The sequence below is a fragment of the Chiloscyllium punctatum genome, chromosome 13, assembly GCF_047496795.1.
Source record: "Chiloscyllium punctatum isolate Juve2018m chromosome 13, sChiPun1.3, whole genome shotgun sequence".
Classification (NCBI taxonomy): Eukaryota; Metazoa; Chordata; class Chondrichthyes; order Orectolobiformes; family Hemiscylliidae; genus Chiloscyllium; species Chiloscyllium punctatum.
The window spans coordinates 92,664,930-92,691,305 of record NC_092751.1 but is presented as its reverse complement, the minus strand read 5'-3'; the positions used below and the strand labels follow the sequence as shown (position 1 = coordinate 92,691,305).

Sequence of the window (26,376 nt, the reverse complement as noted above, 5' to 3'; positions counted from 1 at the left end):
ATCCACCTAAACCTACACATCTCTGGACACTACAGGCAATTTAGCATTGCCAATCCACCTAACCTGCATGTTTGGACTGTGGGAGGAAACTGGAGGAGCCAGAGGAAACCCATGTAGACATGGGGAGAATGTGCAAACTCCACACAGTCAGCCGAGGCTTGAATTGTACCCTGGTCCCGTGAGGCAGCAGTGCTAACCACTGAGTCACCATGCCACAAATCTTCTCCCTCGAATCTTCGTATGTCATTCCTTCTAACAACTCCTGCAAATGTTATAATTTTCTTACCCTTAGATTCAAGGCTCACAAGTAAAGGACTGAGACCTGGCCAAGATTTTGAGTGAGGGGCACCACCTGTGGAACAGTACTCTATGTGAGTCAATACTTTCAGGAAGGAAGATTGTACACTATTTAGTTAAAAAAAGTTGGTTTTATTTGTACAAAACCCAATCTTGGCCCCTTTAATGGCTACTTCTGAAAGGATTTCCTTTGTCTTTAAGCTTAGGTATCAGGAAATACATTATCTATAGGACATGGCCACTTCAGTAATTGTGTTCCAACAACTTCCCGGAAAAGAATTATCAACGCAGTAATTGCATTGGGTCTGGCCACATGTCCCATGCTTTGGAAATGCGTTTTGACCTGACAGAGGAAGCTTAAATGCCATTATCTGTAATTGTAGCCCCACCCTGAAAGCTCCTGAAAGGAAGGCTTTTAATTCAACAGTAATCATGAGAAGTCAAATCATAACTGTGAATCATAGCATTGACATAGAAATACTCACCCTAAGACTTGTAGGCTTAATTACTTTATTCAAGTGCTTTGTAATTTCAGTTCAGGAACGTATTGAAAGGAATGATGAAACGACTATGGATACAATTTTCCCAATTTCAATCAAAGTGTTTTACCGAGTGAGATTCATGCCATGGCTCACAGCAACATTTGTCACACAGTCTTTCACCTCTTGCCTCATTAATTGTATACCTGGGTTCTTGAGTGACTTTATCAGGGTCTCAAATAGTAGGAGCTTTTGTACTTTGATTAGATTAGATTCCCTACAGTGTGGAATGCTAAACTTTTAACATATTCCCTTATTTTCCTAGTTTGAACTATGAAAGACTTTAATGTAAACTATTACCTATTTCTATTTTTCTACTATGCTATGAAGTAATGCTTAACATTTCAACTCTCTTTTCTCTGACTACTTTGGTACCCTAGCTTTTTTGATTCCTAGGTACCTTAGTACCTCATATGGCATAATGCGTGGGGACATTATACACTTTTCACTGTGTTCTGTACTTGAGTATGTGACAATAAAATCTAAAATCCAACTCTAAAATTTACTCATTGCTGACACTATACTTAATGCTCAGTTAAACACACTTCAGTCACTGTAAGCCATGAACCACCCCTCCCATTGTGGTTCTCAAGGATATGACTCAGAGGAAAGGTAAGTTTGCAGGGACCTGGGTGTCTTGGTGGAGAGGAAGGTGTCTTTTCCGAGCTGATTGTTAAAGAAGGCCACACGATCCAAGCAAGACATCAACAACTTGACTTGCAGCTCGGGTCAGTGTTGTGTTCTAGGTCGAAAGGGACAACCCAGCGGTGCAAGGAGAAGGTCAACAATCTTCAATGGTTTGCAAGGGTAAGTGCTGCCATCTTCTCTCCACCACCTCATTCTCACAAGGCCACATTTCACTTAGTAAGTGTGCCATTGCAGACACAGCTCATCAAGGCTCATGGACTACAAATCTCAGCATCGTATGCATTGTATCAATGTAAGGGCTCCACCCACGTCACCCTTCCCAGTTACTAACGCTTCCTTCCCTCTGTACTTCCTACTCACTCACCAGGGACACTGCATCCATTCATGCATCACCATCAGATGCTCTTCCATCATATTTAATCCATCGTTGCAACTCATTGCAGGAAAAATCCACCCCTCTACCCCGGCCCGAGCAGCACTCTGTCTAACCTGTGCGTAATCCTGGGATTGGTTTAATGTGATTTATTAGACTGACTGAATTCTAATCCCCTGACAACAAGGACAAAGATTTCTGAACTGGTAAGACCAGCCCTCTGGACTGGAATCACATGAGCCCCTTGGCTGACTGTGGTAGTATTTCCCAGCTGACAGCAATGCTTCCTATCTCCACTAAGGATTGCTCCCCTTTGACTTTGACACATTGCTATTTGCTTGAAGCACAGGCAGTGTGTTTTCTATTGAACTGCAGATGTGATGTTAATGTCACATGGATCCACACAGCGACATTCCACCCCCATGACAGTTCAGTGGTCCCCAATGTGACAAATTGCCTGGCTTTTCCGAAAATGCAATGCAAGTCACAGATTCTGGAAGCCCGTAGGTCAGCGCTTAAGTCCGTGAATGTGTGCTAAGTGATTGCTATTAACCATAAAAATGTTACTGACTTCTAAATAAGTACAAAGTACGTGAGTGCTAACAAGTCAAACTAAGAGCCATAAGCTGCATCCTGTGTAGATGAATCAAATGCATGTGTCGCTGCACACAAAGCAACCAGCAGAAGTGTCGTAGTCATACATGTCCTTAAACTCCAATGTCAAGCTTTAAAGGGCTGAAGTGGTTCATGAGTTGGTCCAAGAGCAGCTTGATGTATGGCGAGGCTCATGTTTGCTCCTGCAGACATGCATCAATGAAAGATTGTGGAGGGTGGCAGTCATGAAGTTTACAGGGACCTTGTTAAAAAGCAAATTTGACAAATTGCAGTCACCAGATACCTGCTGTGATTGATTGATTTACTGTTGTCATGTGTACTGAATACAGTGAAAAGTGTTGTTTTGTGTGCTTTATGGGCATATCATACCCAAACAACGTGAATCAGGGAAGCAGAACAGAGTGCAGAATACAGTATTACAACCACAGAGAAAGTGCAGAGAGAGGGATCAAGATTAACATTTAAGAGATTCAATCAGAAATCTGATAACAGCAGGGAAGAAGCTGTTCTTGAACATATTCATACATGTATTCAAACTTTGATATCTTCAGAAAACAGAAGAGGGTGGAAGAAAGTATAACCGGGGTGAGAAAGGTCTTTAGTTATGTTGGTTGCCCTCCCGAGGCAATGGGAAGTATAGATGGAGTCAATGGATGGAAGGCTGGTTTGTGTGATGGACTGGGTTGTGTTCACAACTCTCTGTAGTTTCTTTGCAGTCTTGGGAATAGCACTTGCCAAACCAAACTGTGATGCATCTAGTTAGAATGTTTCCTATAGTGCATTATAATAAATAATTGGTAACTGTCTTTGTGGACATGCCAAGTTTCCTTAGCCTCCTGAGAAAATAGAGACGTTGTTGTGCTTTCTTGACTGTTGCTTTGACATGGGTGGACCAGGACAGATTGTTAGTGATCATCACTTTCAGGAACTTGATGCTTTCTACCATCTCCACCTCAGCACCATTGATGCAGACAAGGGCATGACCTCCACTCCACTTCCTGAAGTCAATGACCAGCTCCATTGTTTTGCTTACATTGATGAACAGATTGCTGTCTTTACACCATGATGCTAAACACTCAATCTCTTTCCTGTATTGTGCCTCATCGTTATTTGAGATCCGACTTATAACAGTAGTGTCATCAGCAAATTAGTAAATGGAGTTGGGGTGGAATTTGGCCACACATTCGTGAGTGTATAAGGAGTATGTAGGGGGCTGAGTACACTGCTTTGTGGAACACCAGTGTTGAGGATTATGGTGGAGGAGCTGTTGTCACCTAATGTTACTGATTGCAGTCTATGGATTAGAAAACAATAATCCAGTTATAAAGGAGAGAGCAGAGATTTAGGTCTCAGAAATTGGAGATGAGTTTGTTTGGAATTATAGTGTTGAAGACAGAACCATAGTCGGAGCCTGATGTAGGTATCTTTGTTATCCAGATGTTCCAGGGATGAGTATAGGGCCATAAAAATTGACTTTGCTGTGGATCTGTCACACTGGTAGACGAATTGCAAAGGATCAAGGCAATCTGGTGACTGGAGCTGATGTGAGTCATGACTAACCGCTCAAAACATTTCACAAGTACAGAGGTCAGAGCTACCAGGCAATAATCATTAAGGCATGGTGCCTGATTTCCCTTTGGTACCTGAATGATGCTGGTCTTCTTGAAGCAGGTGAGAACTTCCGATTGAAGTAAGGAGAGATTGTAGGTGTCTGCAAATATTCCCGCCAGCTGGTTCGCATATGATCTGAATACACAGCCAGGGGATCCATCCAGGCTTGACGTTTTCCATGGGTTCACTCTCAAGAAGGTTGATCTAATGTCTGTGGCAGTGACCACTGGTTCAGGTATATCCATGTCTGTGGTATAGGTGACATCTTTTTACTGACCTTCAGATCAAAGTGAGTTTAGAATGCATTGAGCTCATCGGGCTGGGATGAACTGTTACCCATGATTCGGTTCAACTTTGCCTAGCAGCCCTTTATGATATGTAGGCCTTGCTACAAATGGAGTGTGTCTGTGTGGTTGGTCTTGGTCTCAGATTAATTTAGGATATCCAGTCGACATGGATAAATTGGAATGAAGGGTCTGTTTCTGTGCTAAACATCTCTATAACTCTTTGACTCATTTTATAATCATTAACTTCACATTCTTGCCTTATACCTTTAGCTCTTGATTCCCTTTGTGTTTAGAAATCTGTCTATCTCAGCCTAATTTTACTTAATAACACAGCCTCAACAGCCCTTTGCAGTAAAGATTTCCACAGATTCACCATCCTGTGATAGAAAACAATTCCTCCTTACCTCTGTATGAAATGAGGTTATGCCTTATGGTTTGAGATTCTCCCACAGTGATAAACAATCTCTCCCCACCCACCCACCCTGTCAAACCCCCTCTGTACCGTCTTTGTTTCACTAAGGTCTCTGAAATAATTCCACAGAGACTGGAATCCCATCAGCCTTTATTTATAGGTGGAGAGACCCGGACAGTGATCTAGCTCCCTCAGAGCCAGCTCTCAGTGTGAACAGAACCTCTGACACTCTTTTTTGTTAATATAAAATTAACCCCCACCCTACTACCTAACTGCGGTAGTGCTTATTTTTACCCCAGCACCCAGTATGCGTGCAGGTGTGAGACACAGTGAGAGACACAAGGTGTACGAATCTTTATTCAATTTCCACCACCAGGAAGAAAAGAAACACCCGAGTGGCCAGTGACAAGCAGTGCCCTTCACAAAAGACAATGCTGTGTGATCAAATGGGGGAGGGCAGGGACTAAATCAAAATAGAGTTGGAGGGGGAAATAATGCACTCCACTCCCTGAACAACTCCAGGGTGTTGGTGGACACCGCGTGCTCCTTCTCCAAGGACACCCAGGCCCTAACGTAACCGCGGAAGAGGGGTAGGCAGTCAGCCCTAATGACCCCCTCCACGGCCCGCTGCCTGGACCTGTTGATAGCCAGTTTGGCCAGGCCCAGGAGCAGACGCGCGAGGACGTCTTCAGACCTGCCCTCCCTCCTGCGTACCGGCTACCCGAAGATCAGGAGCGTGGGACTGAAGCGCAACCAAAAGCAGAGGAGGAGGTTTTTAAGAAAATCAAAAAAGGGGGTGCAAACGCCCACACCCAATATATACATGGTCCACGGACTCCACGGCGCCACAGAACAAGCAGTTGGGCTGGGAGTCTGTGAACCACCGCAATCTGCAGTTGCAGGGGACCACTGCGTGCAGCACCCTCCACCCCAGATCCCTGAGAGAAAGGGGGAGGACTCCCGCGTAGAGAGCCCTCCACTGGGGATCCCCACCGCCCGGTGGCAAATGGGCACGCCAAGGCGTGTCCGGACGGTGGATGAGAGAGAGAGAAGAGGTGGACGGTGTGCAGCAGCAGTCTATTTTTTCTTTTTAGGGTGTTGGTGGACACCGCGTACTATCCCCTGTTTATTTTTTTCTTCTCTTTTTTTTGTCTTCTTTTACTACCGCCTAAGTGCAGTAGTAATCTCCAGTTTATATATATATATTTTTTCCAACCCCCACACTACCGCCTAACTGCGGTAGTGCTTATTTTTCCCCAGCACCCATGGTGTGTGTGTGCAGGTGTGAGACACAGTGAAAGACACAAGGTGCACGAATCTTTATTCAATTTCCACCACCAGGAAGATATGAAAAACACCTGAGTGGCCAGTGACAAGCACTGCCCTTCAAACCACAGGGCAATGCTGTGTGAGCAAAACAGTGAAGGGGAGGGTAGGGACTAAATCAAAATAGAGTTGGAGGGAGAAATGATGCACTCCACTCCCTGCGGCGCCCACCTCTCCCTGAACGACTCCAGGGTGTTGGTGGACACCGCGTGCTCCTTCTCCAAGGACACCCGGGCTCTAACGTAACCCCGGAAGAGGGGCAGGCAGTCGGCCCTAACGAACCCCTCCACGGCCCGCTGCCTGGACCTGTTGATGGCCAGTTTGGCCAGGCCCAGGAGCAGACCCACGAGGAGGTCCTCGGACCTGCCCTCCCTCCTCCGTACCGGGTGCCTGAAGATCAGGAGCGTGGGACTGAAGTGCAGCCAGAAACAGAGGAGAAGGTTTTTGAGGAAATCAAAAAGGGAGTGCAAACGCCCACACCCAATATATACATGGTCCACGGGCGCCACAGAACAAGCAGTTGGGCTGGGAGTCCGTGAACCACCGCAACCTGCGGTTGCAGGGGACTGCTGCGTGCAGCACCCTCCACCCCAGATCCCCGAGAGAAAAAGAGGGAGGACTCCCGCGTAGAGAGCCCTCCACTGGGGATCCCCACCGCCCGGTGGCAAATGGGCACGCCAAGGCGTGTCCGGACGGTGGATGAGGGAGAAGAGGTGGACGGTGTGCAGCAGCAATCGATACAGGGCCTTCCTTTTTATATCCTTAAAAGACACAAAATTAAAATTCCGGAGGCGGCTCAGGTTGTGGGGCACAGGCTCCCGCGGGAAGTACGGGACCTTGGGGCCAATGTGAAATTTCGTCCAGGCCGGGGTGAGCGCGGACGGGATCCCACCGCACACCTGAGCGTCCTCCAACCGGTGCACTACGTCGGGTCCGAGCACCGCCGTTTTAAGGCGTCGGATGGCGGTGGCCACGTACCGGACATCTACCGCTGCCCTGCTCGCTATGTCCTGCGGCAGCGTCCAGCCCATGCCCCCGGCACCCAGCACATCCCCGACCCTGGTCGCCCTCGCCGCCACGGCCCTCCCCTCCGACAGCCACTCGAACCTGCGAGTACGGAGGTGCGGATTCCTGAGCAACGGCTCCCTGACGACAGCCGCTACTCCAGCCGGAGGGTAGGCGCGACGCGATTCGACCATGTTCCAGACAGTGATCAGGTCCTGGTAAAAGACAGGCAGCACCTTGAGGGCGATCTCCAAACCGTCGCGGTCGACGACCAAGAGCTGCGTGTCGTAGTTGAGGTTACGCACCTGGCGGAAAAAATGCGTCGCCAGGGCGCTCCACCTAGGAGGAGGCTCGACGTAAAGGTATCGCCGCAAGGTCTGAAGGCGGAACGTCGCGACCTGGGTGCGGACGCACACCAGCGACTGACCGCCCTCCTCGATAGGGAGACTCAGAACCTGCGCGGCGACCCAGTGCATCTTTTTGTCCCAGAAGAAGTCGACCAACGTTCTCTGGATGTCAGCGACAAAGCCAGGAGGAGGGACCAAAGTGACCAGCCGGTACCACAGCATGGCGGCCACCAGCTGGTTTATGACCAGCACTCGACTCCTGTAAGATAGCACTCGGAGCAGTCCTGTCCAGCGGCCTAGGCGAGCCGAGACTTTGGCCTCCAGCTCCTGCCAGTTGGCCGGCCAGGATTCCTCAGCCGGGCTGAGGTAGACCCCCAGGTAGAGGAGATGGGTGGTGCTCCAGCTGAACCCCCGTAACTCCTCCGGCAGAGAGTCCACCCGCCACGGGCCGACCAGTAGCCCGGAACACTTGGCCCAGTTGATCCTGGCGGAAGACGCCGCCGAGTTCACGGCCTGGCACTCGCGCATCCTCCCCAGGTCAGCCGGGTCGGTGAAAGTGAGGAGCACGTCGTTGGCGTAGGCCGAGAGGACCACCCCCGTGCCCGCGCTGAACCAGCCCCGACAACCTCCTCCGCAAGAGGCGCAGGAAAGGCTCCACGCACAGGGAATACAGCTGGCCAGACAGGGGGCAGCCTTGACGCACTCCTCTCCCGAAGCGAAGGGGCGCCGTCAGGGACCCGTTAACTTTAACCAGACACTCTGCGGCGGCGTACAAAAGTCGGATCCGGGCGACGAACCGCGTCCCGAATCCGAACGCCCGCAGAGTCCCGAGCAGGTACTCGTGATCGACCCTGTCGAACGCCTTCTCCTGGTCGAGAGACAGGAAGGCGCTCGGCAGACCAGCCCGTCGACAGAAATGGATCAGGTCCCGGACCAGGTGGACGTTGTCGTGTATCCTCCGGGCCGGGACCGTGTAGGACTGGTCTGGGTGAATCATGTGGGCCAGCACGGAAGCCAGGCGAGAAAACAACACCCTGGCGAAGATTTTGTAGTCCGTGCTGAGGAGGGAGACCGGACGCCAGTTCTTCAAAGAACGAAGGTCCCCCTTCTTTGGCAGCAGGACGATGACCGCCCTGCGCCAAGAAAGGGGCAGCTGTCCAGCATTTAGACACTCCCCCAGGACCTGTGCGTAGTCGTTCCCCAGGACGTCCCAGAACGTCCTGAAGAACTCCACAGTCAGCCCGTCCAGCCCCGGGGTTTTGCCCCTCGAGAGCCGGTCGAGGGCGCCGGTCAGCTCCTCTAAAGTGACGGGAGCGTCGAGCCTTCCGGCGTCCTCCGGGCTGAGCTGCGGCAGGTCCTCCCACAGAACTCTGCGAGCGTCCTCGCTGGACGGATCCGGAGAGAACAGAGCCGTGTAATAGTTTCGGACGTGGGCCCTGACGCCCTCCGGATCCGAGACGAGGGACCCGTCGTCGGCCAGCAGCACAAGGAGCTGCTGACGGGTGCCGCGCCTTTTTTCCAGCGAGTAGAAGAAGGGGGAGCCGCGGTCCAGGTCCTGGAGGAGCTGGATCCGCGACCTCACGTACGCGCCCCGAGCCCCGACGAGCTGCAGGTCCCGGAGCGCGGCCTTCTTCTCTTCGTACACCCCGCGCAGGGCCGGGTCCGCGTCGGGCTGACCGAGGCGTGACTCCAGGTCGAGCATCTCCCTCTCCAACTCCACGATCCTGGATTTCCGCCTCTTGGTCGACCCCCTCGCGTACTCCTGACAGAAGACGCGGACGTGAGCCTTGCCCACGTCCCACCATAGCCTCAGGGAGGGGAAGCTTCCCCGCTTCCTTCTCCAGCCGGCCCAGAAACGACGAAACGAGTCCCGGAACCGCTCGTCCTCCAGCAGCAGGTTGTTAAAGTGCCAGTACGCGGAGCCAAGCCTGGCGCCGAACGGAAGGAGTTCCGCCCACACCAGGTGATGGTCCGTGCACGACACCTGCCGCGTGGAGGCCTTCGGAAAACAGGAGGCGTACGCCCGCGAAACGTACAGGCGGTCGATTCTGGACGCTCCGACCCCAGGCCTCACGAAGGTGAAGGCGATGGAGTCGGGATGGAGATTTCGCCAGACGTCCACCAGGTCGAAGGACTTGACCAAGTCCCCCAACCTCTTCCCCGACGCACAGCCAGTGCGGGCACCGCCGTGGTCCCTGCCCTCGAGGACGCAGTTAAAATCTCCCCCGAGGACGACGCACTGGTTCTCGTCGATGGAAGCGAGATGAGCGGACAGTTCTTGGAAGAAGCTCGCTTGACTCGGCCCGGCCAGGGGAGCGTATACGTTCACCAAGTGAAGCATCGCGCCCCCCAGCCGAACCGTCAGGTGAAGCAAACAGCCTGGCACCGGCTCCCTGACCCCCAAGATCTCGGGCTGAAAATGCGGGGCCAACAGGATAGCCACCCCGCCAGATCTGCAGGTGAGGTGACTCATGTAGACCCCCCCTCGCCACTCCAGGAGCCAGGTGGCTTCGTCTCCCGGGGTAGTTTCTTGCAGGAAGCACACCGCATACCTCCCGTCCCGAAGGACCGAGAGGGTCTGGAATCTGCGCTGTGACTCCCTGCTGCCGTTGATGTTGAGGCTGGCTATAGTCGTCTCCATGTCGGAAGCGTTGTGCTACCACCACCAGTACAGTTTAAAAACAAATACTATTACTGGGAGGACGAGGGAGGGGCACAGGAGTCCCTCGCCCTCACCAGGAGTGCCCCCAGGAAGTTCCTGACTCGCTTTCGCTCGTTGACGTCGAGCCCAGGCGCCTGGCGAGCAGCGTGGGCCGACCAATAAACTTTTTCAAAAGAGCTCCAGCGGTCGAGCGCCAGTTGGGCTCTATCCCGGCGACCTCGAGTTTCCTCGACAAATTCCCGGAGTTCCTCGAGGGGGATGAGGGGGAGATCGGCGGGGGGCACCTGGGACTCAAAAACGTCACTGCAGACGGAGTCCGCGTCGTCCCCGGTGTCCGCCAACGATCCCGAACCCTCCTCTGGGAGGTCGCCCTCGGTCGCCGACCCCTCCCCCACCGAGAGGATGGGGGCTGGCCCGGCGCCGCCAACCGGCCTCGAACCCCCGGCGACCCCACCCCCAGGGTCACCGGCGGTACCTTCCTCGGCGTACCCCGTCCCGGAACGCCCCGAGTTCGGGTCGTCGGGCGGCGGAGGCTCGGGGCCCCGCTCCCCTCCCAACACCGGGACGCCTGGCTCCTCGGGGAAAAGGTCATCCCCCAGGAAAAGGTCATCCCCCAGGGCCAAGGCTCCCGGAAAAACAGTCTGGGAGGGAGGAGCGGGGATAACACCTACCTCCCCTCCGCCGCTCGGCGACCCAGTAAAGGGTCCTTTGTCGACGCCCGCACCGCGGCCCTCGTCGTCGTTATTGGGCAGGTCAGGCCGCGGTGCGGGATCGTTAGGGGGTACCTTGGGCCCGTCCCCTGGAGAGGGGCAGCGCCGCCGGCGCGCTGCAGGACTGTCTCTCCCCTCCAAGGGCCAGCCCCTCTTCCCCAGAGAGACAGGGGGGGATTTATGGGCCTTATCCTCCCCGCCCGCCTTGTTGGTCATGGGGCCTGAAGCCCCTCCCCCCAGCCTTTCCCGGAATACGATTGGCTGGGGGAAGGCAGGGGGCGTGGCCAGGGTGGGGAGGGTCAGCCGTGTCACTTCCTGCCCCGCCCCTGGTTTATCAGGTGACGGCAGGCGGGGCAGGGGCCCAGTTCCCTCTCCGGGGCCCGGAGACACGGTCGCTGCGGGAGATTGGGCAGCGGTGGTCCCCCCGAGGTTAGTGCCAGGGTGTGGCGGGGCGGGGCTTGGGCTCGGGCTCGGGGTCCCCGGGGCCAGGTGTTGCAGTGCCCGGGGCGGGCGTCGCAGCCCCAGGGGTTTCTCTATCAGGGTGGGGGGGTAGATGTGGGGTCAGGGTCGGTTACGGGTTCGGGGGTCAGGGTTCCCGCGCCGGGGCGACGCTGGCACGGCCGCAAGGGCATTGTCGTGCCGGGGCGGGGCAGGTTGTGGGCTGAGTGTCGGGGATGGGGATAGGGTGGTCTCCCCGTGGGCGGGCCTGACGCGTCGCGCCTTCCTGAGCGCCTTCCGGCCGGCTGGACGCTCACCCCCCTCCCTGCCGGAGGCTGGAGTATCGGTAGCCTCCGGCTCAGGCTCCGGTGCCGGGGCCTGCGGTGTTGACTGTGGGGGAGGGGGAGTGGGCACGGCGGCACCACCGGCAGCCGTGGGTGAGGGCTGGGCGGCCTTCTGGGTGGGGCAGTTTTTTCTAATGTGCCCCACCTCGCGGCACAGGTGGCACCGCACTCCGTCCGCCGTCCAGAAGGCGCAGTAGGCCGCGCCCTCGTGGAGGAGGGTAAAGGAGCCCTCTGTGACCTCCTCCCGGGCCAGGCAAATAAACACCTGGCGACGGAAGGAGTAGATGTGCCGGAGGGCGGGGTCCTTCAGACCGAGCAGGAGCGGCTGGATCCCTGACCGGATCTCCCCCAAGGTGGTGAGGTGGGGGAGAAGGAGCTCGCTGGCAATAAAGGGCGGGACGTTGGAGATCACGACCCTCTGGGCCGTAACCTCCAGAGGGTCGACAGGCAAATGTGTCCCGCCCACAGTGAGCCCCCTCTCCACGGCCAGGTGGACCGCCTGCTCGGTCCTCAGGAAAAATACGGCCTTTCCGTACATCCGGGCCGCAGCAACTATGGCCAGTGGGCCGACCACACTAGCCATGGCCTTGCTGCAGGCCTCGATGGTCATGTTCGGGTGGGGATAGGCCTTGACCCCCAGGCGTTTTGTGAGGTGCCTGAAGGGGGTGTGGTTTGCAGCCGGGGCTGGGCCAGCCGAGCCTAAGGCAGCGGCTACCCCGGCGTAGGTGCGGCTGGGCCCCGCGACCTTCGGGCTCGCCATCCTCTGCTGCCGGTGGTGGAGTCGGTCCTCTGGCAGCAGCAGTGGTGGACATCGCTGGGAGAGCCCTAAGCAGCGACGGTGGAGACCTGCCTCAGGTGACAACAGCGGTGGAGGCAGGCCTCAGGCGAGTCCCAGGTAGGCCCTCGGTCGCAGCGGTGTGGGGCAGACCTGTTGGGGAGGGTCCCCAAGGCAAGTCCCAGGCAGCCCCAAAATTGAGTCCCAGGCAGCAGATGTAGAGGCAGGCCTCAGGCAACAACAACAGCAGCAGTGGTGGAGGTCCTGGGGAGGGGCCCCAGGGCGAGTCCCAGGCAGCGAAGGTGGAGGCAGGCCTCGGGCAGCAACAGGGAGAGTCCCCTTCAAGGAGGAGGAGAGTCCTTGCACGTACACACACAGATCCAACTTCCCAAGATAGGCAAAACACCCGAGTGGTCAGTGACAAGGGCAATGCTGTGTGAGCAAAACAGTGGAGGGGAGGGTAGGGACTAAATCAAAATAGTTAGAGAACTCCTGTTCTTTTTTTTTTCTTTTTTTCAATTTAACCCCCACACTACCGCCTAAGTGCGGTAGTGCTTATTTTTTTCCCCAGCACCCATGGTGTGTGTGTGCAGGTGTGAGACACAGTGAAAGACACAAAGTGTACGAATCTTTATTCAATTTCCACCACCAGGAAGATAGGAAAGACACCCGAGTGGCCAGTGACAAGCACTGCCCTTCAAACCACAGGGCAATGCTGTGTGAGCAAAACAGTGGAGGGGAGGGTAGGGACTAAATCAAAATAGTTAGAGAACTCCTGTTCTTTTTTTTTTGACTGGAATGAACTCTAATTTCATTTTATTAACTGTTTGCAATGTATGTATACAATATTGTGTTTTAATGTGAATCCCCTGTTTATATATTTTTTTCTTTTTTAATGGTCCAATCTCTCCAGAAGGGAAGGAAACACTCAAGTGGCCAGTCACAACTCCAGGGTGTTGGTGGACACCGCGTGCTCCTTCTCCAAGGACACCCGGGCTCTAACGTAACCCCGGAAGAGGGGCAGGCAGTCGGCCCTAACGACCCCCTCCACGGCCCGCTGCCTGGACCTGTTGATGGCCAGTTTGGCCAGGCCCAGGAGCAGACCCACGAGGAGGTCCTCGGACCTGCCCTCCCTCCTCCGTACCGGGTGCCCGAAGATCAGGAGCGTGGGACTGAAGTGCAGCCAGAAACAGAGGAGAAGGTTTTTGAGGAAATCAAAAAGGGAGTGCAAACGCCCACACCCAATATAGACATGGTCCACGGACTCCACAGCGCCACAGAACAAGCAGTTGGGCTGGGAGTCCGTGAACCACCGCAATCTGCGGTTGCAGGGGACTGCTGCGTGCAGCACCCTCCACCCCAGATCCCCGAGAGAAAGGGGGAGGACTCCCGCGTAGAGAGCCCTCCACTGGGGATCTCCACCGCCCGGTGGCAAATGGGCACGCCAAGGCGTGTCCGGACGGTGGATGAGGGAGAAGAGGTGGACGGTGTGCAGCAGCAGTCGATACAGGGCCTTCCTTTTTACATCTTTGAAAGGAACAAAACAAAAATTCCGGAGGCGGCTCAGGTTGTGGGGCACAGGCTCCCGCGGGAAGTACGGGACCTTGGGGCCAATGTGAAATTCCGTCTGGGCCGGGGTGAGCGCGGACGGGATCCCACCGCACACCTGAGCGTCCTCCAACCGGTGCACTACGTCGGGTCCGAGCACCGCCGTTTTAAGGGGTCGGATGGCGGTGGCCACGTACCGGACGTCTACCGCTGCCCTGCTCGCTATGTCCTGCGGCAGCGTCCAGCCCAGGCCCCCGGCACCCAGCACGTCCCCGACCCTGGTCGCCCTCGCCGTCACGGCCCTCCCCTCCGACAGCCACTCGAACCCGCGAGTACGGAGGTGCGGATTCCTGAGCAACGGCTCCCTGACGACAGCCGCTACTCCAGCCGGAGGGTAGGCGCGACGCGATTCGACCATGTTCCAGACAGTGATCAGGTCCTGGTAAAAGACAGGCAGCACCTTGAGGGCGACCTCCAAACCGTCACGGTCGACGAACAGGAGCTGCGTGTCGTAGTTGAGGTTACGCACCTGGCGGAAAAAATACGTCGCCAGGGCGCACCACCTAGGAGGAGGCTCGACGTAAAGGTATCGCCGCAAGGTCTGAAGGCGGAACGTCGGGACCTGGGTGCGGACGCACACCAGCGACTGACCGCCCTCCTCGATAGGGAGACTCAGAACCTGCGCGGCGACCCAGTGCATCTTTTTGTCCCAGAAGAAGTCGACCAACGTTCTCTGGATGTCAGCGACAAAGCCAGGAGGAGGGACCAAAGTGACCAGCCGGTACCACAGCATGGCGGCCACCAGCTGGTTTATGACCAGCACTCGACTCCTGTAAGATAGCACTCGGAGCAGTCCTGTCCAGCGGCCTAGGCGAGCCGAGACTTTGGCCTCCAGCTCCTGCCAGTTGGCCGGCCAGGATTCCTCAGCCGGGCTGAGGTAGACCCCCAGGTAGAGGAGATGGGTGGTACTCCAGCTGAACCCCCGTAACTCCTCCGGCAGAGAGTCCACCCGCCACGGGCCGACCAGTAGTCCGGAACACTTGGCCCAGTTGATCCTGGCGGAAGACGCCGCAGAGTACACGGCCTGGCACTCGCGCATCCTAGCCGGGTCGGTGAAAGTGAGGAGCACGTCGTCGGCGTAGGCCGAGAGGACCACCCCCGTGCCCGCGCCGCGCAGAACCAGCCCCGACAACCTCCTCCGCAAGAGGCGCAGGAAAGGCTCCACGCACAGGGAATACAGCTGGCCGGACAGGGGGCAGCCTTGACGCACTCCTCTCCCGAAGCGAAGGGGCGCCGTCAGGGACCCGTTAACTTTAACCAGACACTCTGCGGCGGCGTACAAAAGTCGGATCCGGGCGACGAACCGCGTCCCGAACCCGAACGCCCGCAGAGTCCCGAGCAGGTACTCGTGATCGACCCTGTCGAACGCCTTCTCCTGGTCGAGAGACAGGAAGGCGCTCGGCAGACCAGCCCGTCGACAGAAATGGATCAGGTCCCGGACCAGGTGGACGTTGTCGTGTATCCTCCGGCCCGGGACCGTGTAGGACTGGTCCGGGTGAATCATGTGGGCCAGCACGGAAGCCAGGCGAGAAGACAACACCCTGGCGAAAATCTTGTAATCCGTGCTGAGGAGGGAGACCGGACGCCAGTTCTTCAAAGAACGAAGGTCCCCCTTCTTCGGCAGCAGGACGATGACCGCCCTGCGCCAAGAAAGGGGCAGCTGTCCGGCATTTAGACACTCCCCCAGGACCTGTGCGTAGTCGTTCCCCAGGACGTCCCAGAACGCCCTGAAGAACTCCACAGTCAGCCCGTCCAGCCCCGGGGTTTTGCCCCTCGAGAGCCGGTCGAGGGCGCCGGTCAGCTCCTCTAAAGTGACGGGAGCGTCGAGCCTTCCGGCGTCCTCCGGGCCGAGCTGCGGCAGGTCCTCCCACAGAACTCTGCGAGCGTCCTCGCTGGACGGATCCGGAGAGAACAGAGCCGTGTAATAGTCTCGGACGTGGGCCCTGACGCCCTCCGGATTCGAGACGAGGGACCCGTCGTCGGCCAGCAGCACAAGGAGCTGCTGACGGGTGCCGCGCCTTTTTTCCAGCGAGTAGAAGAAGGGGGAGCCGCGGTCCAGGTCCTGCAGGAGCTGGATCCGCGACCTCACGTACGCGCCCCGAGCCCCGACGAGCTGCAGGTCCCGGAGCGCGGCCTTCTTCTCTTCGTACACCCCGCGCAGGGCCGGGTCCGCGTCGGGCTGACCGAGGCGTGACTCCAGGTCGAGCATCTCCCTCTCCAACTCCACGATCCTGGATTTCCGCCTCTTGGTCGACCCCCTCGCGTACTCCTGACAGAAGACGCGGACGTGAGCCTTGCCCACGTCCCACCATAGCCTCAGGGAGGGGAAGCTTCCCCGCTTCCTTCTCCAGCCGGCCCAGAAACGACGAAACGAGTCCCGGAACCGCTCGTCCTCCAGCAGCAGGTTGTTAAAGTGCCAGTACGCGGAGCCGAGCCTGGCGCCGAACGGAAGGAGTTCCGCCCACACCAGGTGATGGTCCGTGCACGACACCTGCCGCGTGGAGGCCTTCGGAAAACAGGAGGCGTACGCCCGCGAAACGTACAGGCGGTCGATTCTGGACGCTCCGACCCCAGGCCTCACGAAGGTGAAGGCGATGGAGTCGGGATGGAGAGTCCGCCAGACGTCCACCAGGTCGAAGGACTTGACCAAGTCCCCCAACCTCTTCCCCGACGCGCAGCCAGTGCGGGTACCGCCGTGGTCCCTGCCCTCGAGGACGCAGTTAAAATCTCCCCCGAGGACGACGCACTGGTTCTCGTCGATGGAAGCCAGATGAGTGGACAGTTCTTCGAAGAAGCTCGCTTGCCTCGGCCCGGCCAGGGGAGCGTATACGTTCACCAAGTGAAGCATCGCGCCCCCCAGCCGAACCGTCAGGTGAAGCAAACGGCCTGGCACCGGCTCCCTGACCCCCAAGATCTCGGGCTGAAAATGCGGGGCCAACAGGATAGCCACCCCGCCAGATCTGCGGGTGAGGTGACTCATGTAGACCCCCCCTCGCCACTCCAGGAGCCAGGTGGCTTCGTCTCCCGGGGTAGTGTGGGTTTCTTGCAGGAAGCACACCGCATACCTCCCGTCCCGAAGGACCGAGAGGGTCTGGAATCTGCGCTGTGACTCCCTGCTGCCGTTGATGTTGAGGCTGGCTATAGTAGTCTCCATGTCGGAAGCATTGTGCTACCACCACCAGTACAGTTAAAAAACAAGTACAATTACTGGGAGGACGAGGGAGGGGCACAGGAGTCCCTCGCCCTCACCAGGAGTGCCCCCAGGAAGTTCCTGACACGCTTTCGCTCGTTGACGTCGAGCCCAGGCGCCTGGCGAGCAGCGTGGGCCGACCAATAAACTTTTTCAAAAGAGCTCCAGCGGTCGAGCGCCAGTTGGGCTCTATCCCGGCGACCTCGAGTTTCCTCGACAAATTCCCGGAGTTCCTCGAGGGGGATGAGGGGGAGATCGGCGGGGGGCACCTGGGACTCAAAAACGTCACTGCAGACGGAGTCCGCGTCGTCCCCGGTGTCCGCCACCGATCCCGAACCCTCCTCCAGGAGGTCGCCCTCGGTCGCCGACCCCTCCCCCACCGAGAGGATGGGGGCTGGTCCGGCGCCGCCAACCGGCCTCGAACCCCCGGCGACCCCACCCCCAGGGTCACCGGCGGTACCTTCCTCGGCGCACCCCGTCCCGGAACGCCCCGAGTTCGGGTTGTCGGGCGGCGGAGGCTCGGGGCCCCGCTCTCCTCCCGACACCGGGACGCCTGGCTCCTCGGGGAAATGGTCATCCCCCAGGAAAAGATCGTCCCCCAGGGCCAAGGCTCCCGGAAAAACAGTCTGGGAGGGAGGAGCGGGGATAATACCTACCTCCCCTCCGCCGCTCGGCGACCCAGTAAAGGGTCCTTTGTCGACGCCCGCACCGCGGCCCTCGTCGTCGTTGTTGGGCAGGTCAGGCCGCGGTGCGGGATCGTTGGTGGGTCCCGTGGGCCCGTCCCTTGGAGAGGGGCAGCGCCGCCGGCGCGCTGCAGGACTGTCTCTCCCCTCCAAGGGCCAGCCCCTCTTCCCCAGAGAGACAGGGGGGGATTTATGGGCCTTTCCCTCCCCGCCCGCCTTGGTGGTCATGGGGCCTGAGGCCCCTCCCCCCAGCCTTTCCCGGAATACGATTGGCTGGGGGAAGGCAGGGGGCGTGGCCAGGGTGGGGAGGGTCAGCCATGTCACTTCCTGCCCCGCCCCTGGTTTATCAGGTGATGGCGGGCGGGGCAGGGGCCCAGTTTCCTCTCCGGGGCCCGGAGACACGGTGGCTGCGGGAGGTCGGGCAACGGTGGTCCCCCCCAGGTTAGTGCCAGGGCGGGGCTCGGGCTCGGGCTCGGGCTCCCCGGGGCCAGGTGTTGCAGGGCCTGGGGCAGGCGTCGCAGCCCCAGGGGTTTCTCCATCGGGGCGGGGGGTAGACGTGGGGTCCGTGGGGTCAGGGTCGGGTACGGGTCCGGGGGTTTGGGGGTCAGGGTTCCCGCGCCGGGGCGACGCTGGCACGGCCGCAGGGGCATCGTCGTGCCGGGGCGGGGCAGGTCGTGGGCTGGGTGTCGGGGATGGGGATAGGGTGGTCTCCCCGTGGGCGGGCCTGACGCGTCGCGCCTTCCTGAGCGCCTTCCGGCCGGCTGGACGCTCACCCCCCTCCCTGCCGGAGGCTGGAGGATCGGAAGCCTCCGGCTCAGGCTCCGGTGCCGGGGCCTGTGGTGTTGACTTTGGGGGAGGGGGGGTGGGCACGGCGGCACCACCGGCAGCCGTTGGTGAGGGCTGGGCGGCCTTTTGGGTGGGGCAGTTTCTCCTGATGTGCCCCACCTCGCGGCACAGGTGGCACCGCACGCCGTCCGCCGTCCAGAAGGCGCGGTAGGCCGCGCCCTCGTGGAGGAGGGTAAACGAGCCCTCCGTGACCTCCTCCCGGGCCAGGCAAATGAACACCTGGCGTCGGAAGGAGTAGATGTGCCGGAGGGCGGGGTCCTTGAGACCGAGCAGGAGCGGCTGGATCCCTGACCGGATCTCCCCCAAGGTGGTGAGGTGGGGGAGAAGGAGCTCGCTGGCAATAAAGGGCGGGACGTTGGAGATCACGACCCTCTGGGCCGTGACCTCCAGAGGGTCCACGGGCAAATGTGTCCCGCCCACAGCGAGCCCCCTCTCCACGGCCAGGTGGACCGCCTGCTCGGTCTTTAGGAAAAACACGGCCTTCCCGTACATCCGGGCTGCAGCGACTATGGCCAGTGGGCCGACCACACTAGCCATGGCCTTGCTGCAGGCCTCGATGCTCATGTTCGGGTGGGGATAGGCCTTGACCCCCAGGCGTTTTGTTAGGTGCCTGAAGGGGGTGTGGTTTGCAGCCGGGGCTGGGCCAGCCGAGCCTAAGGCAGCGGCTACCCCGGCGTAGGTACGGCTGGGCCCCGCGACCTTCGGGCTCGCCATCCTCTGCTGCCGGTGGTGAAGTCGGTCCTCTGGCAGCGGCAGTGGTGGAGGTCGCAGGGAGGGTCCCAGGCAGCGACGGTGGAGACCTGCCTCAGGTGACAACAGCGGTGGAGGCAGGCCTCAGGCGAGTCCCAGGTAGGCCCTCGGTCGCAGCGGTGTGGGGCAGACCTGTTGGGGAGGGTCCCCAAGGCAAGTCCCAGGCAGCCCCAAAATCAAGTCCCAGGCAGCAGATGTAGAGGCAGGCCTCAGGCAACAGCAGTGGTGGAAGGCAGGCCTCCGGCAAGTCCCAGGCAGTTCCTCCAGCCACAGCAGTGGGGGGCAGGCCTGTTGGGGAGGGTCCCCAAGGAAAGTCCCAGGCAGCCCCAGAACCGAGCCCAAGGCAGCAGTGGTGGAGGTGGGCCTCAGGCAACAGCAGCAGCAGTGGTGGTGGTGGAGGTCCTGGGGAGGGGCCCCAAGGCGAGTCCCAGGCAGCCCCCAAAATCGAGTCCCAGGCAGCGGTGGTGGAAGGCAGGCCTCAGACAACAGCAGCAGCAGTGGTGGTGGTGGAGGTCCTGGGGAGGGGCCCCAAGGCGAGTCCCAGGCAGCAAAGGCAGAGGCAGGCCTCGGGCAGCAGCAGCAGTGGAGGCAGGCCTCTTCGCAGGCCACAGCAGCAGTGGTGGTGGTGGTGGAAGTCCTGGGGAGGGGCCCCAAGGCAAGCCCCAGGCAGCAGCAGGGAGGCAGGCCCCAAGCAGCAACAGGAACAGTCCTTGCACAGTCACAGAATGATCCAGTCTCCAGAAGGGAAGGAAACACTCAAGTGGCCAGTCACAACTGCAGGGTGTTGGTGGACACCGCGTGCTCCTTCTCCAAGGACACCCGGGCTCTTTCCTGGGTTATTTTTTTTTTATTATTATTTATTTATTATTATTTTTTATTTTTTTTTTAACCCCCACACTACCGCCTAACTGCGGTAGTGCTTATTTTTTCCCCAGCACCCATGGTGTGTGTGTGCAGGTGTGAGACACAGTGAAAGACACGAAGTGCACGAATCTTTATTCAGTTTCCACCACCAGGAAGATAGGAAAAACACCCGAGTGGCCAGTGACAAGCACTGCCCTTCAAACCACAGGGCAATGCTGTGTGAGCAAAACAGTGGAGGGGAGGGTAGGGACTAAATCAAAATAGTTAGAGAACTCCTGTTCTTTTCTGTCAGCCAAGGGTCCTTGATTGGACTGGGTTAATAGCCCCAATCTTATATTCTCTGAGGTCCACCTGGCTGACCTCATTATAATCACTATATCCCTCCCCCACTGAGTCTGAGGACATAGGCTGTTTTTTTTATTCTGTAGCTTCTCCTGAGGCATTTTAGCACCAGGTTCCACCAACTCTGCCCCTGACATGGGTGGCATGTAACGCACAGGAGCTCAACTCTTGTGCCTGGAGCAGTTTGGAAGAAATTCGTTCTCTTCTTCAGGCAGCAAAGGCGGCATTCATCATGTCCATCTTATATTCCAAGGTGTCTTCAATGCTTTTTGGAAAGGGAGAACCCAAGAATGCCAGAAGGAGTTGGAAAGCCTGTTGCGGAGCTGGGCACACTTTGCTCCTGCATTGTTTGTGAGTTTGCAACTTTCATGTCATCCACATGGTTGTTTAGGACCACCATACCTACTTGAACTTTATATGTCATTGGACCTGATCTTGCGTCGATCATACCTCTTATCCATGCAAGGCCTTTCCCCTGGTTCCTACACCAAACTTCATTCTCCGAAGTAAACTCTCTCTCACTTAGCAGAGTCTTGTGTCTAGCATTTTAGGAAGGTCAGATTGTGGAGTCTTCTCCCCATTAGCAACTCTGTTGGAGTTATCCCTGTAGTCACAAGAGGACTAGTCCTATAATCAAATAGGAACGACATAGTTGGTATCTAGTGAAGATCTGGCTATTTCCTTAAGCTTGCCTTCAAAGTTTGGACTGCACTCTCTGTCTATTGGATGATGGATGGTATGGAGCTGTCCTTTTTTGACGAACACCACTTGACTTCAGGAAATACTCAAAATCCCTGCTGGTAAATGATGGCCTGGTAACTGTGACCAACACTTCTTGAGTTCATGTTTTGCAAAAGATGCATCCAATTTTTCTATCGTCATTCCTGTGTTTGACGAATGGACTCTGTGCACATCCAACCACTTTGAGTGGGCATTCACAATTACTAAGAACATTGAGCCCATAGTCGATGTGTCCAGAGTCCAGAATTTACCAACTCATTGCCCCAAATGTGGGGAAGCTTCTTGTCATTGTTGGCACTCTGGGCACAGCCCACTAATGCAGCTATGTCTGCATCCAATACTAGCACCAAACATAACTTCTCATCAACATGTTCAGTTTGGAAACCTCTGGATGACCTTATTAGAGTTCAGCCAGTATCTGCCAGCGATCTTTGCTAAGGCCAATCAGTCTTGTTCTCCAAAATAACATGCAGTTCTCTACTGTATTCTGGTCTCCCCGGGTCCAGAAAAGTTTCAATTCTGGCTGTGAATGTCCTATGGTTTCCCCATTCACCGCCAGCTCTTTTAGTTATTACAGGACCAGATCTTTCTGTATCCAAATTCTGATATAGTCAGCTGTGACTGGAAATATGTCCAGCAAGTTTAAAACCATTATGAACTCTTCCTGTGGTGGCACCACCGGTGGTGTATCTGCCGGGGAAACTGCTCAATCTGCTACTTGGCCTTCCGGATGGTGTTCCAACTTGTAATCATATATTCCTGATGAAGGGCTTATGCCCAAAATGTTGACTCTCCTGCTCCGCGGATGCTGTCTGTCCTGCTTTGCTTTTCCAGGGCAACACTTTTCAACTCTGACTCTCCAACATCTGCAGTCCTCACTTTCTCCTTGTCATAATCCATACTTAGTATTAGAGCCCACTGCTGAATTTGGCCTGAAGTTATGGGCGGCATTGCCTTGTCCTGTTTAAAGAGACCTAGCAGGGATTTGCGGTCCATTATTAGAGATATGGTGGAACTTCCTGACTCCAAATATGACTGCCAAATCTTCCTTCTTTATCTGGGTGTATTCATGCTCTGCATTAGTCAAAGTCCTGGATGCATATGCTATTAGGCGTACCTCTCCATTGAGCTAATATTACCCCAATGTTATACGGGAAGGCATTGTATGTCAATACCAGATCTTACTTTGATTGCTCCACTTCCCTGAAAGCTATGGCTTGGCTACATCATCATTTCCAAGGCTGATCCTTTTCTAAGAGTTAATGCAAAAATGCTGAGAGAGAGGCTAGGTTATGTATGAACTTTTTGTAATACTTGACCAGCCCAAGGAAAGATCTAAGCTCTGGTACTAACGTGGGAGCCAGGGCACTTTTGATTGCCTTCACTTTATCTTCTAACGGGTGTAATCCAATCTTGTTGACTCTCTCGCCCAAGTACGTCACTTGGGGTGCCTGGAACACATGTTTTTCCCTTCTAAGGTGTATGCCCACCTCGGAGAAACATCTAACTTCTTATGTCCAAGTTCTCTAAGTGCTTGGTCTTCCCTGTTGTGAACACATCAGCTAGACAAATGACAACTTGGAGTAGACCTTGTAAAACGTTATGCATCTGCTGAAAATTCGCACAAGCCAATGATAAAAATAAGTGGCGTCAGTTGGTACAAACACTTATGGGTATTAATTGTACTATATCTCTTGGAATTCTCATCCAACCACAATTGTGAATATGCATTGCTCATGTTCAGTTTTGTGTAAGACAGCCCTCCTATCAGCTCTGCATATAAATCCTCTATGCGAGGGAGTGGGTATTTATTCAGCTGTGAGATGTGGTTTACTGTTTGTTTAAAATCCCCACAAAAGTGAACCGACCCATCGGGCTTCACAATTATCACGATCGGTGTTGTCCATTCTGCAAACTAGAATGGTTTGATGATTCCTTTGCTTTCCAACTCCTGATTTCTGCCAAAAGGGCAGGCTTTGATTCCTGGTCAACATGCAAGGTGGCCTTGTCTCTCCTTTGATAGTCCCTAGACGTTCCTGAGAAACTTTTGGGTATTTAATTAAGACTTCACTCAGGCAGCCATTTTCTAATCAGAAATGTTGAGCCAATCGAGGTGAATCTTTCTTAAACAATTTTGCTCCAGCAAGCTTCAGCCTGAGCCTTTTACTACAATCAGTGGTAACTGAACCAACTGCTTGTCTTTAAGAAATCAGAACCGAAGTTGGACCCTTAATCTGTAAAGATTTCTTGCTATAGGTTCTCAGTCTAGCTGAGATCTTGTGCCAACTAAGATTTGGAGTCCAAAGCGATTTTTGTTAAAGACTGGTTCTGTGATCACTGAAATGGCCATGCCGGTATCAACCTCCACTGAGAACCGGGTGATCATTTAACCAGATGCTTATTTTGATTGGTTCTGATTTGGATGTTGCAAAGCAATTTACTGTTCCAAACCAGACGTAGATGGACTTCTCCTGGTGTGCACGCTCCTGGAAACCATCCTATGAGTTCAGTTACTCAAGTTAGATCGAGAAGGATTCGTTTGCTTGAATCTGCATACCTGCAGCAACTGTCAGCGAACAGAACCTCGAACACTTGTTTAATTTTTAAACTCTTTCTTTTACCCCTACACTACCATCTAATAGCAGTAGTGCTTATATTTTCCCAACACCGGTGTGCAGGTGTGAGACAATCATTTGTGTCTATAATCTGTCAGCCGGGGGTCCCTGATTGGAGCTATTAATCTGTCCATTCAGGGAACTCATTCTATGAGGTCCATCTGGCTGACCTCATTACAATCACTACAGTCTCCCCTTATTCTTCTAAGCTTCAATAAGTACTATTCAACCTCTTCTAATGAGAAAATCACTCCTTGCCCAGGATCAAACTAGTGAACCTTCTCTGGTCTGCCTCAATAGCTTTCCTTATTGAAAGGACCAAAACTGTTCACAGTATTCTAGATGTTGTTTAATTGTGTTGTGCAGTTACAAAAAGATTCCTCGAATTTTATACTCCATTCCCTTTGAAATAAAGGCTGACATTCAATTTGCTTTCTCTATGACCCATTAAACTTGATAGTTTTTTGTGATACATGCTGTAGGACTCACAAGTTCCTCTCTGCCACAGTTTCTGTAGTCTTTCACAATTTAATTCATACCACAATTGGGAGAAATGTTTAAGGTTTCCCAAAAGCCCAAGTGTTAAGTCCAGAACTGAGACTTTCAGATCACACGGTCCTTATGCTTGATTCATAGATTATATCAAGTTATTTGATGTTAGTTTGATTAACAATAGATACCTTATAACAGGACTCAATTGTCTTGGAAAAGGGAAGAAAATCAGTCATGGGATCATACTGTTTGCAATTCACTGATTCCTGCTGTAAAGTGTTTAGATTAGATTAGATTACTTACAGTGTGGAAACAGGCCCTTCGGCCCAACAAGTCCACACAGCCCCGCCGAAGCGCACCCACCCATTCGCCTACATCTACCCCTGACCTAACACTACGGACAATTTAGCATGGCCAATTCACCTGCCCTGCACATCTTTGGACTGTGGGAGGAAACCCACGCAGACACGGGGAGAACGTGCAAACTCCACACAGTCAGTCGCCTGAGGCGGGAATTGAACCCAGGTCTCTGGCGCTGTGAGGCAGCAGTGCTAACCACTGTGCCACCGTGCTGCCCTTTAATACATGCATCAGAATAGAGGGAGGATTGAGATTGGCAACTAGGCTTTTATTCACAAATGATGGGAGGAGCAAGGGTTTTGAGAAAGTTGATGGAACTGTAGCCCCGTGCCTTTTAAGAAAAAAAAATAGACTATTTTCTAACAAAAAAATCACTTTAAAGTGAAGGAACGTAAAACATCAAATTGGCAGGATTCATTCGAGAATAGAACAGAAATGTAGAGAAATGGGTCAAGGACCTGCACTTAAGCAGAGCACTTTGTATGTGCTTTATATTAGAGAGTGCTTGGGTTTTAGGTAATCAGCGATTATCCAGTCTCAGTATGATTGGACACAAACTTTACTGTGTTATGTGACAATATTATGGCTTTAAGAAGTATATTTTTTATGTGTTGGAGGAAAGAAAGGACTAAAATGCACTGGAGTGAATGTTTGTATTTGTATGCTTACAGGCAATGGAAGTGTAAGCTGTAGTGTAATTATAGCTCAAGGGTAAAGGCTTTTTAAAAAGAAGCCATATTTGTATATTGATTTTTTTTAAAAAGGGGAGGGGTGTGACAATACTATGGTTTGAAGAGGTGTATTTCGTCTGGGATTTATCTTATGAAGAAAGGTTGAGACAGAGGTATAGAACAGTCTACTCAAAGCCAGTAAACAGCTTGTAGGTGTTGGGTTTTTTTTAAAAAGGTTGGTACAACAGATACAGCCAGAATGGCTGGGGTCAAACTCCCACAGAACTATTTCAATAGAGTTACACTTAAACCAATTATTTTGTTTTATCTGTAGAGTCAAAATGTTTGCTTCAAGTTGAATAGTTGGACCAATTGCATCTGGAATGCAACACCTTACACCTCTAAAATAAGAAAAGTTGGAGTTGAGATTATCCTCTTAATACGTTTTGAAGGGATTTGGTCTGGTCTATTACAGTTCCAAATAGATCAAACCGAGACAACTGTCAAGTCATTATCATGTGGGCAGCGTGGTGGCTCATTGGTTAGCACTGTTGCCTCACAGCACCAGGGTCCCAGGTTCAATTCCAGCCTTGAGTGACATTCTCCCAGTGTCTGCGTGGGTCTCCTCTGGGTGCTCCGGTTTCCTCCCACAGTCCAAAGATTTGCAGGTGAGGTGAATTGGCCATGCTAAATTGCCCGTAGTGTTAGGTGCATTAGTTGAGGGAAATGGGTCTGGGTGGGTTACTCTTCAGAGGGTCGGTGTGGACTGGTTGGACCGAAGGGCCTGTTTCCACGCTGTAGGGAATGTAAATAATCTAATGTCTT

General features: G+C 54.7%; 1 long non-coding RNA gene across 4 annotated transcripts in view; it reads left to right on the top strand.

The window, feature by feature from the left end:
* Positions 1 to 26,376, top strand: part of LOC140484662 (uncharacterized) — a 120,382-nt gene that overhangs the window by 54,326 nt on the left and 39,680 nt on the right. For 2 of the 4 annotated variants that reach the window (XR_011962308.1, XR_011962310.1), the window contains exon 4: positions 293 to 371. The exons of the other annotated variants lie outside the window; for them this stretch is intronic. This is a non-coding gene — a long non-coding RNA (uncharacterized lncRNA). The remainder of the gene's footprint in view (positions 1 to 292; positions 372 to 26,376) is intronic. 4 annotated transcript variants of the gene reach the window in all.